This window comes from Pristiophorus japonicus, chromosome 2, assembly GCF_044704955.1.
Source record: "Pristiophorus japonicus isolate sPriJap1 chromosome 2, sPriJap1.hap1, whole genome shotgun sequence".
In the NCBI taxonomy this organism is placed as follows: Eukaryota; Metazoa; Chordata; class Chondrichthyes; family Pristiophoridae; genus Pristiophorus; species Pristiophorus japonicus.
Genome location: NC_091978.1, coordinates 327,687,378 through 327,700,910, shown reverse-complemented (window position 1 = coordinate 327,700,910; position 13,533 = coordinate 327,687,378). Strand labels below are relative to the sequence as shown.

At 45.0% G+C, this 13,533-nt stretch overlaps 1 long non-coding RNA gene across 1 annotated transcript; it reads right to left on the bottom strand.

Moving 5' to 3' along the window:
* Positions 1–2,940: 2,940 nt before the first annotated feature.
* LOC139248016 (uncharacterized) lies at positions 2,941–10,880 on the bottom strand. The gene is made up of 2 exons (XR_011590996.1): positions 10,239–10,880; positions 2,941–4,338 (listed from the first exon to the last, which is right to left on the bottom strand). It is a non-coding gene; the product is annotated as an uncharacterized lncRNA (long non-coding RNA).
* Positions 10,881–13,533: the final 2,653 nt, after the last annotated feature.

Here is a 13,533-nt window from a genome sequence, read left to right as displayed (position 1 = left end):
CATACCTCTTGATCCCTTTAGCTGTAAGGGCCATATCTAACTCCCTCTTGAATATATCCAACGAACTGGCATCAACAGCTCTCTGCGGTAGAGAATTCCTCAGGTTAACAACTCTCTGAGTGAAGAAGTTTCTCCTCATCTCGGTCCTAAATGGCTTACCCCTTATCCTTAGACTGTGTCCCCTGGTTCTGGACTTCCCCAACATCGGGAACATTCTTCCTGCATCTAACCTGTCATGTATGTAACCAGCATACTACTGTAATCTTTACACAATTGTAACCCTCATGTAACCACTACATACTGTACATACTTACTAGAAATGCACACCTTGACCATAGGGGGTGTACTTGTGGGAGACACTCCTTACCTGGAGATTCAGGTATATAAGGGGAGGTCTCTCACAGGGCCAGCACTCCTTGGTCCAGGTAATAAAGGTGAAGGTCACAGAGTTACTGTATCTGCAGTAAGTGCCTCGTGTGATTATGTTTAAGAGTTAAGGACTCAACACCTGGCGACGGGAAACGGGAATCACTGAACCCAGAGGATGGCCACCAGAGGAACGTTACTGTGTGGGTGAAGACTGGGACGATTTTGTGGAGAGACTCCAGCAGACCTTTGTCACGAAGGACTGGCTGGGAGAGGATGCGGCTGACAAGCGGAGGGCGCATCTACTAACAAGCTGCGGGACAAAAATGTACACGCTGATGAAGGACCTGCTCGCACCCCACAAACCGGCCGACAAGTCTTTTGAAGAGCTCAGCCAGCTGATCTGAGAACATTTAAAACCGGCGAGCAGCATACACATGGCCGGGCACTGGTTCTACACACACTGACGTCGGGAAGAGCAAAACATCTCGGACTTCGTGGCAGACTTGTGGCGCTTGGCCAGCCTCTGTAAGTTCTCAGAAGCCTGCAGGGGGGAGATGTTAAGGGATTTTTTCATTGAGGGCATTAACCATGCCGGGATCTTCAGGAAGCTCATAGAGACCAAGGACTTAACACTAGAAGGGGCAGCATTGATAGCTCAAACTTTCATAGCCGGGGAAGAAGAGACCAAGCTAATTTACGCAAGTAGTCCTGGACCAAGGAATTAACGTGAGAAACGCGGCTCAAGATCTCGCAGTCAGGCAAAGGCATTTTGAAACTGCAGCAGTCAGATAAAGGCATTTTGTAACGGTCCAAGCTGAAACCGACTCTAAGGTGGGCCCCCGACAGGGACAATGGAGAGGGGAGCGGCAATTCACACCATCAAGGGGACCATTAACACCCACCATCAGAGTGTTTAGAAACAACCAAGGGAACAATCAGAGAGGAATGACTGCTAACAGTCCTTTTGTAAACAACGATCTCTGCCAATGCTGGAGATGCGGGGGCAGACATTATGCAAAAAGCTGCAAATTTCAGCAGTTCGTCTGTAGGAATTGTAATGCCAGAGGACATTTCGCTAGGGTTTGCAAACAGCCGGTAGCAAGGCTAATCTATGAAACAGAGGAATCAGGCGAGGGGCTTGCAGTGCAGGACAATGCCTGGGGTAAAGCCATGGATGCTGAAGGTCAGCGGGTTCATGTGGCTGACGTCCACAGCTCATACACCAAAACCATTGGGACCCAAGTGGCTGGAGGGCACCGTAATTGTTAAAGAGGGAAACGGGGTCATAGTGGTCAGATTCAATAATGGGCAGATATGCCGCAAACACTTGGACCAAGTAAAGAAAAGGTTCAGCCTAGACACCGATGAACATGAAGAAGAGCATGAGATGTCAACCACTCCACTGCCTGTAGACGAGCAACAAGGACAATCACCAGCACAATCCCTGCGGCCAGCCCGGACAGGCCAGAATCACCTCAGGTGACAGAAACGCACGCCGAGGCTCAGCCACCAGAGCCTCAACTGCGGCGCTCCACGAGAGAGCATTGACCACCTGATAGACTTAACCTTTGAGTCAAAAAGACGTGAGGGGGGAGGTGACGTCATGTATGTAACCAGCATACTACTGTAACCCTTATACAATTGTAACTCTCATGTAACCACTACATACTGTACATACTTACTAGAAATGCACACCTTGACCACAGGGGGAGACACTCCTTACCTGGAGATTCAGGTATATAAGGAGAGGTCTCTCGAGGGGCTAGCACTCCTTGGTCCAGGTAATAAAGATGAAGGTCAGAGTGACTGTGTCTGCAGTACGTGCCTCGTGTGATTATGTTTAAGGGTTAAGGACTCAACATAACCTGTCCAGTCCCGTCAGAATTTTATATGTTTCTATGAGATCTCCTCTCATCTTTTTAAACTCCAGGCCTAGTCAATCCAGTCTCTCTTCATATGTCAGTCCTGCCATCCTGGGAATAAGTCTGGTGAACCTTCGCTGCACTCCCTCTATAGCAAGAAAGTCCTTCCTCAGATTAGGAGACCAAAACTGAACACAATATTCCAGGTGAGGCCTCACCAAGGCCCTGTACAACTGCAGTAAGACCTCCCTGCTCCTATACTCAAATCCCCTAGCTATGAAGGCCAACATGCTATTTGCATTCTTCACCGCCTGCTGTATCTGCATGCCAACTTTCAATGACTGATGTACCATGACACCCAGGTCTCATTGCACCTCCCCTTTTTCTAAACTGCTGCCATTCAGATAATATTCTGCCTTCGTGTTTTTGCCACCAAAGTGGATAACTTCACATTTATCCACATTATACTGCATCTGCCATGCATTTGCCCACTCACCTAAACTGTCCAAGTCACCCTGCAGCCTCTTAGCATCCTACTCACATCTCACACCGCCACCCAGCTTAGTGTCATCTGCAAACTTGGAGATATTACACTCAATTCCTTCATCTAAATCATTGATGTATATTGTAAATAGCTGGGGTCCCAGTGTTAATTCCTGGATTCTTTTACTTCAATCTGGTTCAGTAAAATTACTGAGTCGAATACCTCTTGTGCTTTGAACAAAGCAGTCTTTATTACCGGCCAGTAAGACCTATCAGACAGAAGATATACTCTCTGGATAGAGCGTATACACTCCCTACGGATAGGTGAAGTTACATCGTAAAGCGTTAACAGTTATACAGTTTTGAAATCAGCTAACAAAATACAAATGGATTGACAGTCTAACTCAGCCACTCATTAGTCAATCTATATGAGATGTTCTTCTTGAAAGCTCAAGTATTGCCTCTAAATGTTTCAATCTAATGGTGTGACTATTTACTGAGACCTTGCAATTCTGCAGATGTATTTCATGTTACAATTATATAATATTGGCAGGATTAGTGACTTGAAACCTTGAGACAGACTGTTAGCTATGCTGATGTTGCACTATTTGCAATCTGACATTCTCCCAGCTATTCTTCCATGGCTTATACATTTTCATATATCCCGTTTACTTTACTGTCCTTAATTCCATATATTCCGTTCAGATATCCACATCCCCCCTTTTATCATTCTATGATAACATTTAGGATCATTCTATGAGTATTGCATTGTTGAGTAGTTCTCTAGTTTGTTGGATCATAACCCGGGAACCCTTGACCACAAGAGGGTATGCTAACCTTGTCATTGCTTTACAGCAGAGGTTAAGGCAACCAACAATCAAACAGCAGGTAATTATTATGATGAGAACAATTGCCCCATGTATTAGATAGGATCTCCAAGATCCACCCAGAAACCAATCAAACCTGCTAAGTTCTTTTGCTGGTGTGGATAACTTTTTCATCTCCCTCCTTATGTGATCGGCAAGGTGGGTTATGTTTTCTGAACTATCAGGAATGTAAGTGCAACATTCAGATCCTATCAGGGTACACGTTCCCCCTTTCTCAGCTAACAGGTAATCGAGGGCCATTCGGTTTTGTAATGCTACGGTCCTTATCGCTACCATTTCAGCTGTGATGCCCTCCAGAGCCTCAGCAGTGCGGTTAGCTACCTGTTCCAATATCGTTTCTTTGAATCCATCTAACAGTCTCAGTTAGGGTCAGGGGAACGGTGCGCAAAGGAATTCCCCCTTTGGAATGTATAGGGATATGTGAACACACCCAGCATCTAGTGAAGTGCCCTTTTTCCGCATAAACGTAAGACATATACAAAAAGGTGTTTACATGGAGCTCTCACCTTTGTCTTCCTTCCCGTGCACCAAAACTGCCATATATCAACACTATTATGCAGACAGTAGCATACAGACACAGTCTCATCTTATAAATAGTCCAATTATTTAGCTGATAAAAAGAGTTCTGTTTTCACGTTTCCCTTCAGGTCTCTGTCAGTGTATTTGGCTGTCTGACAGGTAAGAGTTCAAACTGATCCTACTTCAACTGCCTTGTTCAGCTATAGGGAGGAGGAGATCTGGAACAGAAACAGGAATTAGACTAACCAGCAAAATTTGTTTAAATGGTGATGAGCTTGCAGTGGTGCAGGTGAACCCAGGCACTTTTCCCCTCAACCTTGGCTGCAGTGGGGGTAGTGAGTGACACCTAAAAAGGCCCCTCCTATTGTGGCTCTAATCCCTTCCGAATCCATACTTCCCTGGTGCCACGAGGGACAATTCGGGTAAAACTGGGAGGTCGAGGTGAGCATCTTGAACCTGGTTGTGAACTAGTCGCAGAGCCTGAGTCAGAGAAAGAACATAGGTGGTCATCAGTCTAGCTGAGATCTCATATCTAGGAACAATTTCCCTCATTAACACCTTAACAACAGTCTGAGTCTTATTGTCCAGGTTAGGGTAGGCTTCAATCCATCTGCTAAACACATCTACTATTACTAACACATATCTGTAACACTGAACTTTTTGCAACTCAATGTAGTTCAACTGAAATGTCTCAAAGGGACCTTCGGGTAGGGGCGTTTTACCCCAATCACAGGAGACTCCCTTCCCTGGATTATGTTGCTGGCCAACCAGGCAACGACTACTGATGTTCTGGGTGATCGCCTGGAGTCTAGGGTGCCACCAAGTAGCCAAAAGTGTGTCACTCGTGGTCCTTGCTCCACAATGAGTAGCAAAATGCAGACATTCTATAACCCATGAGGCCAACTCGTCAGACATGCAAGTCTGTTCCGCGGGAGTGGTCAAGAGTTTAGAAACATTGTCATAAGTACATGCATAATATTTCCACAACAGTTTATCTTTTTCAGGAGCGTCCTCCTGTGCTTTTATAACATCTTGGATGGTTGGCATTGGTTTTTCCGAGGCTAACTTATCCTTCGCAGGATTTTTAGTCTGACTCATAATTTTGGGCACTACCATCTGTTGGTCACGAGAGGCCTGTTTGGCCTCTTGGTACAATGGCAATGCGTTTGGAGAACATGAGGGCTTGCAACAAATCAGATACTAGCTGTTTATGAGATATCTCATTCCCCCGTGAGGTTAGGAATCCCCTATTTTTCCATAATTGTCCGAAATCATGCGCCACCCCAAAGGCATACCTAGAGTCGGTATAGATATTGACTTTGAGATCTTTGGCCAAGATACAGGCTTGGGTGAGGGCGAATAGTTCAGCTTGTTGAGCAGAATAGGCGGTTTCAAAGCAGCAGATTCCAAGACCTGATTCTCCTGGTTTACTATGGCGTATCCTGAGATTCGTGTATCTTCTGGATTAATAGAAGTACTTCCGTCAACAAACATAAACAATCATGACTGGGTTCTTCCTCATCTTGGGGTGGCTCAGTAAGAATACAGTCTGGATCTTCCATCAACTAAATCTTCCCTGACTGATGTGGCCTCTTAAATTAAAGATAAGCAATCATGACTGGGTTCTTCCTCATCTTGGGGTGGCTCAGTAAGAAAACAGGCCGGATTAATTGCAGTACAGTGCCGAAAAGTCAGTTTAGGATTGCCTGTGATTTCAGTGGGTTCTGTCGGATAGAGGGCCAGTCCACATTGCCCTGCACTGGGATCTCAATTAATGGGAGTATAACCCACTTGGAAAGGGGTCCTCTGCCCACACATGAGGATCCACATAGTCAGGTATGTCCGAGCCAGTATGATGCCGTAGAGTTGTTAATACTTTCTCGGGGTCCCCATTAAATTGGACTGTTCGGCCATGTTTTATGATTTGCACATCCCGGCTGGTAGGGTCAGCCTCATCTATGGCCTTGCGTACCATAACTCCCAAATCTTTAGCATGGTGAGGGGCTAGTACTTCACGAGCAATATGCGGTGCCATTGTTAGGGGCTGTTTCCACAGATTCTTATCCACTTCCACAAAATCTGCCTCTCTTTCCAGTCCAGTCACTCTAGCCCTTAATAGAATTCCCTTCACTTCCCCTTCGTGATCCTGATATTCTTTCCACTGGGATCGTATGCTAGGGTCACGTGATAGGGTGCCTGTGGCAGGTCCAGAGACCACCACTGAGGGGTTCTAGTGGTATAATACTGCCGCTTAAGGGTTTCCTGTTTTACAATAATCTCCATACTCCAAATGCAACTGGAATTTGCAAAGGAGGTCTCTAGCCATCAAGTTACAGTCCAGATTGGTTGTGATAACAACTCAATGTTCCACCGATTCTTCCTGGTAACCCATTTTAACCGGTTCTGACACTGGGAATGTCGAGATTTGTCCCAGGAATCCTGAAAGTTCCTGTGTTTCAGTAGAGGCAGGGAGTTTAAGCTTTGATTGTACAGAAGACATGAAGGCTCCCGTATCTATCAAAAAGGGTTGCCACTCATTCAGAATGGGTTGTCGTCCGGGGAGGATCCCTGCACAATTAAGCTGCGTAGTCAATCGGGGGACAATTGACCAAAGGGGTTGTTCTGGGAGAAGTTAGTGTAAGATCCTCCTCTCCCCCCTTGCCCCCCTCCTCTTCCTTTTCCATGCTGACGGTAGGGGCAATTTTTATTCCAATGTCCTTCCTGCCCACAATTAAAACAGTCAATTCCTCTTATCCAGTCCCGGCCTCTTCCCATACCATGCCGGGGACAATAGGGAGGTTTATTAGTAGGGCTCGGGCCGTTTGGTTGTTTAGTATAACCGTATCCTTGCTTATCCATCCAATCCTGTATGCCACACTACGGTTCTATTGATCCTTCCTCCCGAGATGGCTCTTCCTTTCTAGTCACGTATTCAGTCTTGACCCGGGTTGGGGGCGCACCTCCCCCCTCCCCTTTCTTTTTCTGCCAATAATATCTAACTGCCCTTTCCATCTGTCCGGATAGCGTGAGCAATCAAATAGTTGTTTGAAGATCACAGACATCTATAGAGAGGTGGTCTGCAGCTTGTTGTGCATCAGGGTTTGGCATTGGTCTGACAGGGAATTGGTGTCGGGACTTTGGGATCTTGGAAATCATTTCTAGGCCGGAGGATGTTTCAGAGCTGTCTGACTGCTTGACAGTTCTGCGTCTCGATCGGCGGGGGTGTTTGCTATGTCTTTCACAACTTGGACTGGTCGGTTGACTAGAAGATTTACGGGACTGTTTGTGATGTTGAGATATAGTTCTGCCCTTTCGAGTGTGAGATCTGGTCCTTTCGGCTATATTGCCTGTGAACTGGGGATCCGAATTGCTATCAGAGGATGAGGAGTCAGTTTGGGTTTGTTGCTTTGGTGATATGTGGTTGTTCCTAACTCTTTTTACCGGAGTGTTAGGTGGAGGGTGTTGGGAAGAGGACTGGAGCAAGAGGCCAGGGGGTGCGGGAGGCGCCGTTGGGCGCTGAGTCAGTGGCCACTCATCAATTTCATCATCAGCCTCGGTTAACACAAAGCCAGCCATTTTAACTTGTAGTTGATCAATACCTTTCTCAGAGGTCCCAGAGGATCTCTTAGCAAGTTTCTCGTGCGCACATTCTCTTTTTTTTAAGACGTCTACAGTTTTAACATGTGTTCCCTCTGTCAATGCAAGTCCTAATTTAATAGCATTTGTTTGCCAACTCAATAGAAGTGATGCATCTTTTAATTTCTGACAATAATGTCGCCAGGTTGCAATTAAATTTTTTTATCCCCTTTTCCTCGTCCCCTTCTCCAAATGAATCCCTGTGCTTTTTTTTTTACCTCTACGCTTCTAGTGTCACTTAGAGGCCACTGGTCATCCCTTAATAATTTGTTCAGGGCTCCTGATAATTTTCTAAAGTCTTCAGCTCTTTCAGGGAATTCCTCACATAGCTTTTGTAGCGGATTATCCGCATCCGTGGTTTTATCTAACTGATTACCCATTTTCACACTGCCCCTCGTATTAATGTGTCGCTACGCGTTCGTGTCGTCATGCAATTTAAACAAACTTAAAAATAGACACAGACTTTACAGAACTAACACGGACTTTAACTAACTCCAAATAACCAAACTTTACTAATGCTAACACTTACCCGCATCGCCGCACGGTCCGCGTCGCCGCACGATCTCAATACTAAACTACCACGTCGCCTCGCAGTTCACGTCGCCGCGCAATCCGCGTTGCCTCGCAGTTCACGTCGCTGCGCGATCCGCGTCGACCCGTGGCTCACGTCGCCGCGCGAGTTAAGATACTTTAACTTTAAAAGGTAAACAAGGACTTCTAACACGAAACCGCGTCGCCACGCGGTTCGCGTCGCCGCGCGATTTACAAAATAGACAAAGACTTCTAACACTTACCCGCATCGCCGCACGGTCCGCGTCGCCGCGCGATCTCAATACTTAAAACTTTACTTAAAACTCTAAACACTTTAAGACTTACAGACTTACTGCCATTAGCACTGACTTTCGCGATTCGCGTTGCTGCGCCTCTGCGTCACTACGCGTCGGCGTCACTGCGCATTTACGTCACCGCGCATCTACGTCACTGCGCGTTGACGTCACTGCGCGTTCGCTTCACTGCGCATTTACGTCACTGCGTGTTCGCTTCGGCCCTACCTTCCGAGTTGCTGCGGGGGTTTTTTTTTAAAAATTCAATCAGAGCCTAGACGGGCCAAGTGATATTCAAGGTCCCTTCGTCGTACCTGAGTTGAACACCTGTCCTCTATTTAAATCCTCATTTTATTCCCTGTGAGCCTAATTTTCTAATTTTGATTTCTTATGAGTCTCAATGTTGGGGAAGTCCAGAACCAGAGGTCACAGTCTAAGGATAAGGGGTAAGCCATTTAAGACCGAGATGCGGAGGAACTTCTTCACCCAGAGAGTGGTGAACCTGTGGAATTCTCTACCACAGAAGGTTGTTGAGGCCAATTCACTAAATATATTCAAAAAGGAGTTAGATGAGGTCCTTACTATTAGGGGGATCAAGGGGTATGGCGAGAAAGCAGGAATGGGGTACTGAAGTTGAATGTTCAGCCATGAACTCATTGAATGGCGGTGCAGGCTAGAAGGGCCGAATGGCCTACTCCTGCACCTATTTTTTATGTTTCTATGTTTCAATTAATTTCTTTCAGTCTCCAAATTTCCCTATCCTTTCGCGTTACTGCGCAGTTTAAATTCAATCAGTCAATGAAAGCCCTAATTTAATGGAGTTTTTCTACCAATTGGACAGGAGTGATTTTATTTTTTTTTACTGCAGTGGAATTTTTTCCATAATTTAAAATCTCAGAACAATTTTTTTTTAGCACCTATTTAATACGTTACTTTTTTTTGTATAACTAGAGAGAAGTCTGGCACGTAGGCTGTGGACTGCTTTTCGTTATCTCAATTGTTCCAGCCTCAAGGTCGTGTTATTTAATATAATTTTTTTTTAAAATCCTTTTGAATCCCTCTCGGTTGTTTTGCTGTGCCTTCTCTGAATGTTTTCTTTCAACAAGTTTTTCTTTTTTTTAAACCACCGGGACCATGTAATTTTTTTCTTTTTTTTTTAACAAACCTATCCTTTGGGCATTTCCTGGCTCCGTAACTTATCATCCGAATATACATAATTCAATAAGGTTCACACTCTTAAACTTCCCACATACAGGACAACACTACGAAGGGTTAAAACAAACTTTCATTCTGTTTGAGATAAAACAAACCACAACTCCCCGGCTTTTTTTTACAGTAAAAGTCACAGAAGCATTTCTCATTTAAACAGACATTCACAAGAGTCTCTTTTCTTTCCTATTAATTTTTTTTTTTTTTTTTGGATCCATGATTGATCATCTATCCCTATCTAGCTCTAACTATCTTTCCCTTTCCAAGTCGCCGCTTGGTTTGCGTCATCGCGCAATTTCCCTATCTCTATCCCTATTCTAAGTTTGAAAGGTATTCACCAGATTGTCCTGGATCTCGTTCAGACACTACCTGAGAACCAGCGAGTGGCTAAACTTTCCTCAGACTTTTGAAACCGGGGGAAACTGGAGCAGTATTGAAAACATACTCACTCCAGTGGCCACTTTCCCCTCGTCTCGTCCAAGGCTAGTCTGGCTCTTAATTCGCAAGTTTTCGGCAGTCGTCCGTTGAGATCCCACTTCTGACACCAAATGTTAATTCCTGGATTCTTTTACTTCAATCTGGTTCAGTAAAATTACTGAGTCGAATACCTCTTGTGCTTTGAACAAAGCAGTCTTTATTACCGGCCAGTAAGACCTATCAGACAGAAGATATACTCTCTGGATAGAGCGTACACACTCCCTACGGATAGGTGAAGTTACATCGTAAAGCGTTAACAGTTATACAGTTTTGAAATCAGCTAACAAAATACAAATGGATTGACAGTCTAACTCAGCCACTCATTAGTCAATCTATATGAGATGTTCTTCTTGAAAGCTCAAGTATTGCCTCTAAATGTTTCAATCTAATGGTGTGACTATTTACTGAGACCTTGCAATTCTGCAGATGTATTCCATGTTACAATTATATAATATTGGCAGGATTAGTGACTTGAAACCTTGAGACAGACTGTTAGCTATGCTGATGTTGCACTATTTGCAATCTGACATTCTCCCAGCTATTCTTCCATGGCTTATACATTTTCATATATCCCGTTTACTTTACTGTCCTTAATTCCATATATTCCGTTCAGATATCCACACCAGCACTGAGCCCTGTAGCACCCCAGTAGTCACTGCCTGCCATTCTGAAAAGGACCCGTTTATCCCGACTCTCTGCTTCCTTTCTGCCACCCAGTTCTCTATCCACGTCAATACCTTACCCCCAACACCATGTGCTTTAATTTTTCACACCAATCTCTTGTGTGAGGCCTTGTCAAAAGCCTGTTGAAAGTCCAAATACACCACATTCACCGGTTCTCCCTTGTCTACTCTACTAGTTACATCTTCAAAAAATTATCGAAGATTTGTCAAGCATGATTTCCCTTTCATAAATCTATGCTGACTTGGACAGATCCTGTCACAGCTTTCCAAATGCGCTGCTATTTCATCTTTAATAATTGATTCCAACATTTTCCCTACTACTGATGTCAGGCTAACCGATCTATAATTCCCTTTTTCTCTCTCCCTCCTATCTTAAAAAGTGGTGTTACATTAGCTACCCTCCAGACCATAGGAACTTATCCAGAGTCGATAGACTGCTGGAAAATGATCACCAATGCATCCACTATTTCTAGGGCCACTTCCTTAAGTACTCTGGGATGCAGACTATCAGGCCCTGGGGATTTATCGGCCTTCAATCCCATCAATTTCTCTAACACAATTTCCTGACTAATAAGGATTTCCTTCAGTTCCTTCTTCTCACTAGATAGTGAAAAAGCCTCCGAGCTGGCCAAGATGTGGTATTAAGCTGTAATGCTGGTTTAGGCCCCAGTCAGCATAAGACACTAACTTGGTAAAGGAGTTGAAGCTTGTGTCAGGAATGGCTGCCCAGAGGATTGATTGACAATTAAGGCTGCCCAAGGGGTTGATTGACAAATAAATTGCCTGCTAATTAAAGAGCATGGCATTTTGGTGGATAGCGCTTCAAGTAACGACTTCTCCTAACAGTGATCAGGAGTAAACAAGTCATTGTTCAGGATTTCGAGCGCTACTTCAAGCAATGCTCAGCTTTCAATGTTCACTTGATTGAGATCATCTGACTATAGAGTTATAGAATCACAGAAATTTATGGTGCAGAGGGAGACTATTCAGCCCATCGTATCTGCACCGGCCGAAAATGAGCTATCTAGCCTAATCCCATTTTCTAGCTCTTGGTCCATAACCCTGTAGGTTACAGCACTTCAAGTACATATGCAAGTTCTTTTTGAATGTGGTGAGGGTTTCTGTCTCTACCACCCTTTCAGCCAGTGAGTTCCAGTCCCCTACCACCCTTTGGGTGAAAACATTTCTCCTCAACCCCTTCTAATCCTCTACCAATTACTTCAAATTTATGCCCACTGGTTATTGACCCCTCTGCTGAGGGAAACAGGTCCTTCTTATTCACTCCTATCAAGACCCCGCATAACTTTATACACCTCAATTAAGTCTCCACTCAACCTCCTCTGTTCCAAAGTAAAACTGTCTTTGAAGAGGGCTTTTGAGACACATGGGGACAGTTTCTGGGAGACGTTGCCAAGACATTACCAACACTCTATCACCATTTATTCTAGAAATTCTTTCAGGATTCACCTAAAAATAATGAATACTGTGCTACTCTATTTTATTGGAGTTACCAGGAGAAAGGGAGTACTTGGTCATGGACATCTTATTAGGGCTCCTCCTTGCTCTGCATGAGGAATGGGAGGAGGGCATGAGGCCAGGCAGAGCAGTAGCAGCTGGAGGAGGGAGGGAGAGGAGTGGCAAGAGGGCAAGAAGGCCGCTCAGCGGGAGGCCTTATCCACCCAGGGTCTTCAGAGAGCATTGCTCCAACAGTCACATGACCCGATCAATGCATGAGGAGGCTGTCCTTTACCAAGGAGGTTGTCCCAGAGATCTGTGTCCTCATCGAAGAAAGACTCAGACTTCACAGCAGAGCCAGGACTGCATTGCCTGTGGCAGTCAAGGCCACAGTCGCACTTAGTTTTTAGGCTACTGGAACCTTCCAAGCTGTCACAGGTGATATCAGTCACATCTCTGTGCACTTCAGCGTAAGAGAAGTCTCTGTAAAACCAAGAATGATCGTAGGGCTGTTTTGGAAGTGGGTAATGGCAGTCGCTGTATTACCTCCACCTTGTGAGAGTCGGGGGATGATCTCTCTGGAGAAATGGACACTGCTGAAAAGGTGACCCGTTCGTTTACTAATTGAGCCTCATGAGGATTCACCTTTAGTCCTGCCTGAGCCAACAATGTCAAAAGTTCGTGCAAAAGGGACAAATGTTCCTCCATGCTGTCGGTTGCCAGCAGTAGGTCATCTATGTACTGCAGCAAACAGGTAGGGTGGGAAAAATCTTTTAAAATTGCAGCCATTCTTTTGTGGAATATCGTGGGGGCACTGTGGAACCCCTGAGGCAGGCATGTCCAGGTGTAGCTCTGGTCCTCAAATATTAATGCAAATTTGTACTGGTCTTCCCTCTTAACAGGTATACTCCAGAATCCATTGGCGATGTCGAGGGTCGAGAAGTACTTGGAACCAGCAGGAATTTGAGATAATATGGTGCGAGTTTCTCTTACTACTGGTAAGCAGGCTGGTGTTACAGAATTTAACTTTCTGTAATCAATAGTCAGTCGGCAGCTGCTATGAAGCTTTTTAACCGGCCATGTGGGTGAATTGGTCATGAAAGTGCCTGTCCTAATAACACCCTGCTCG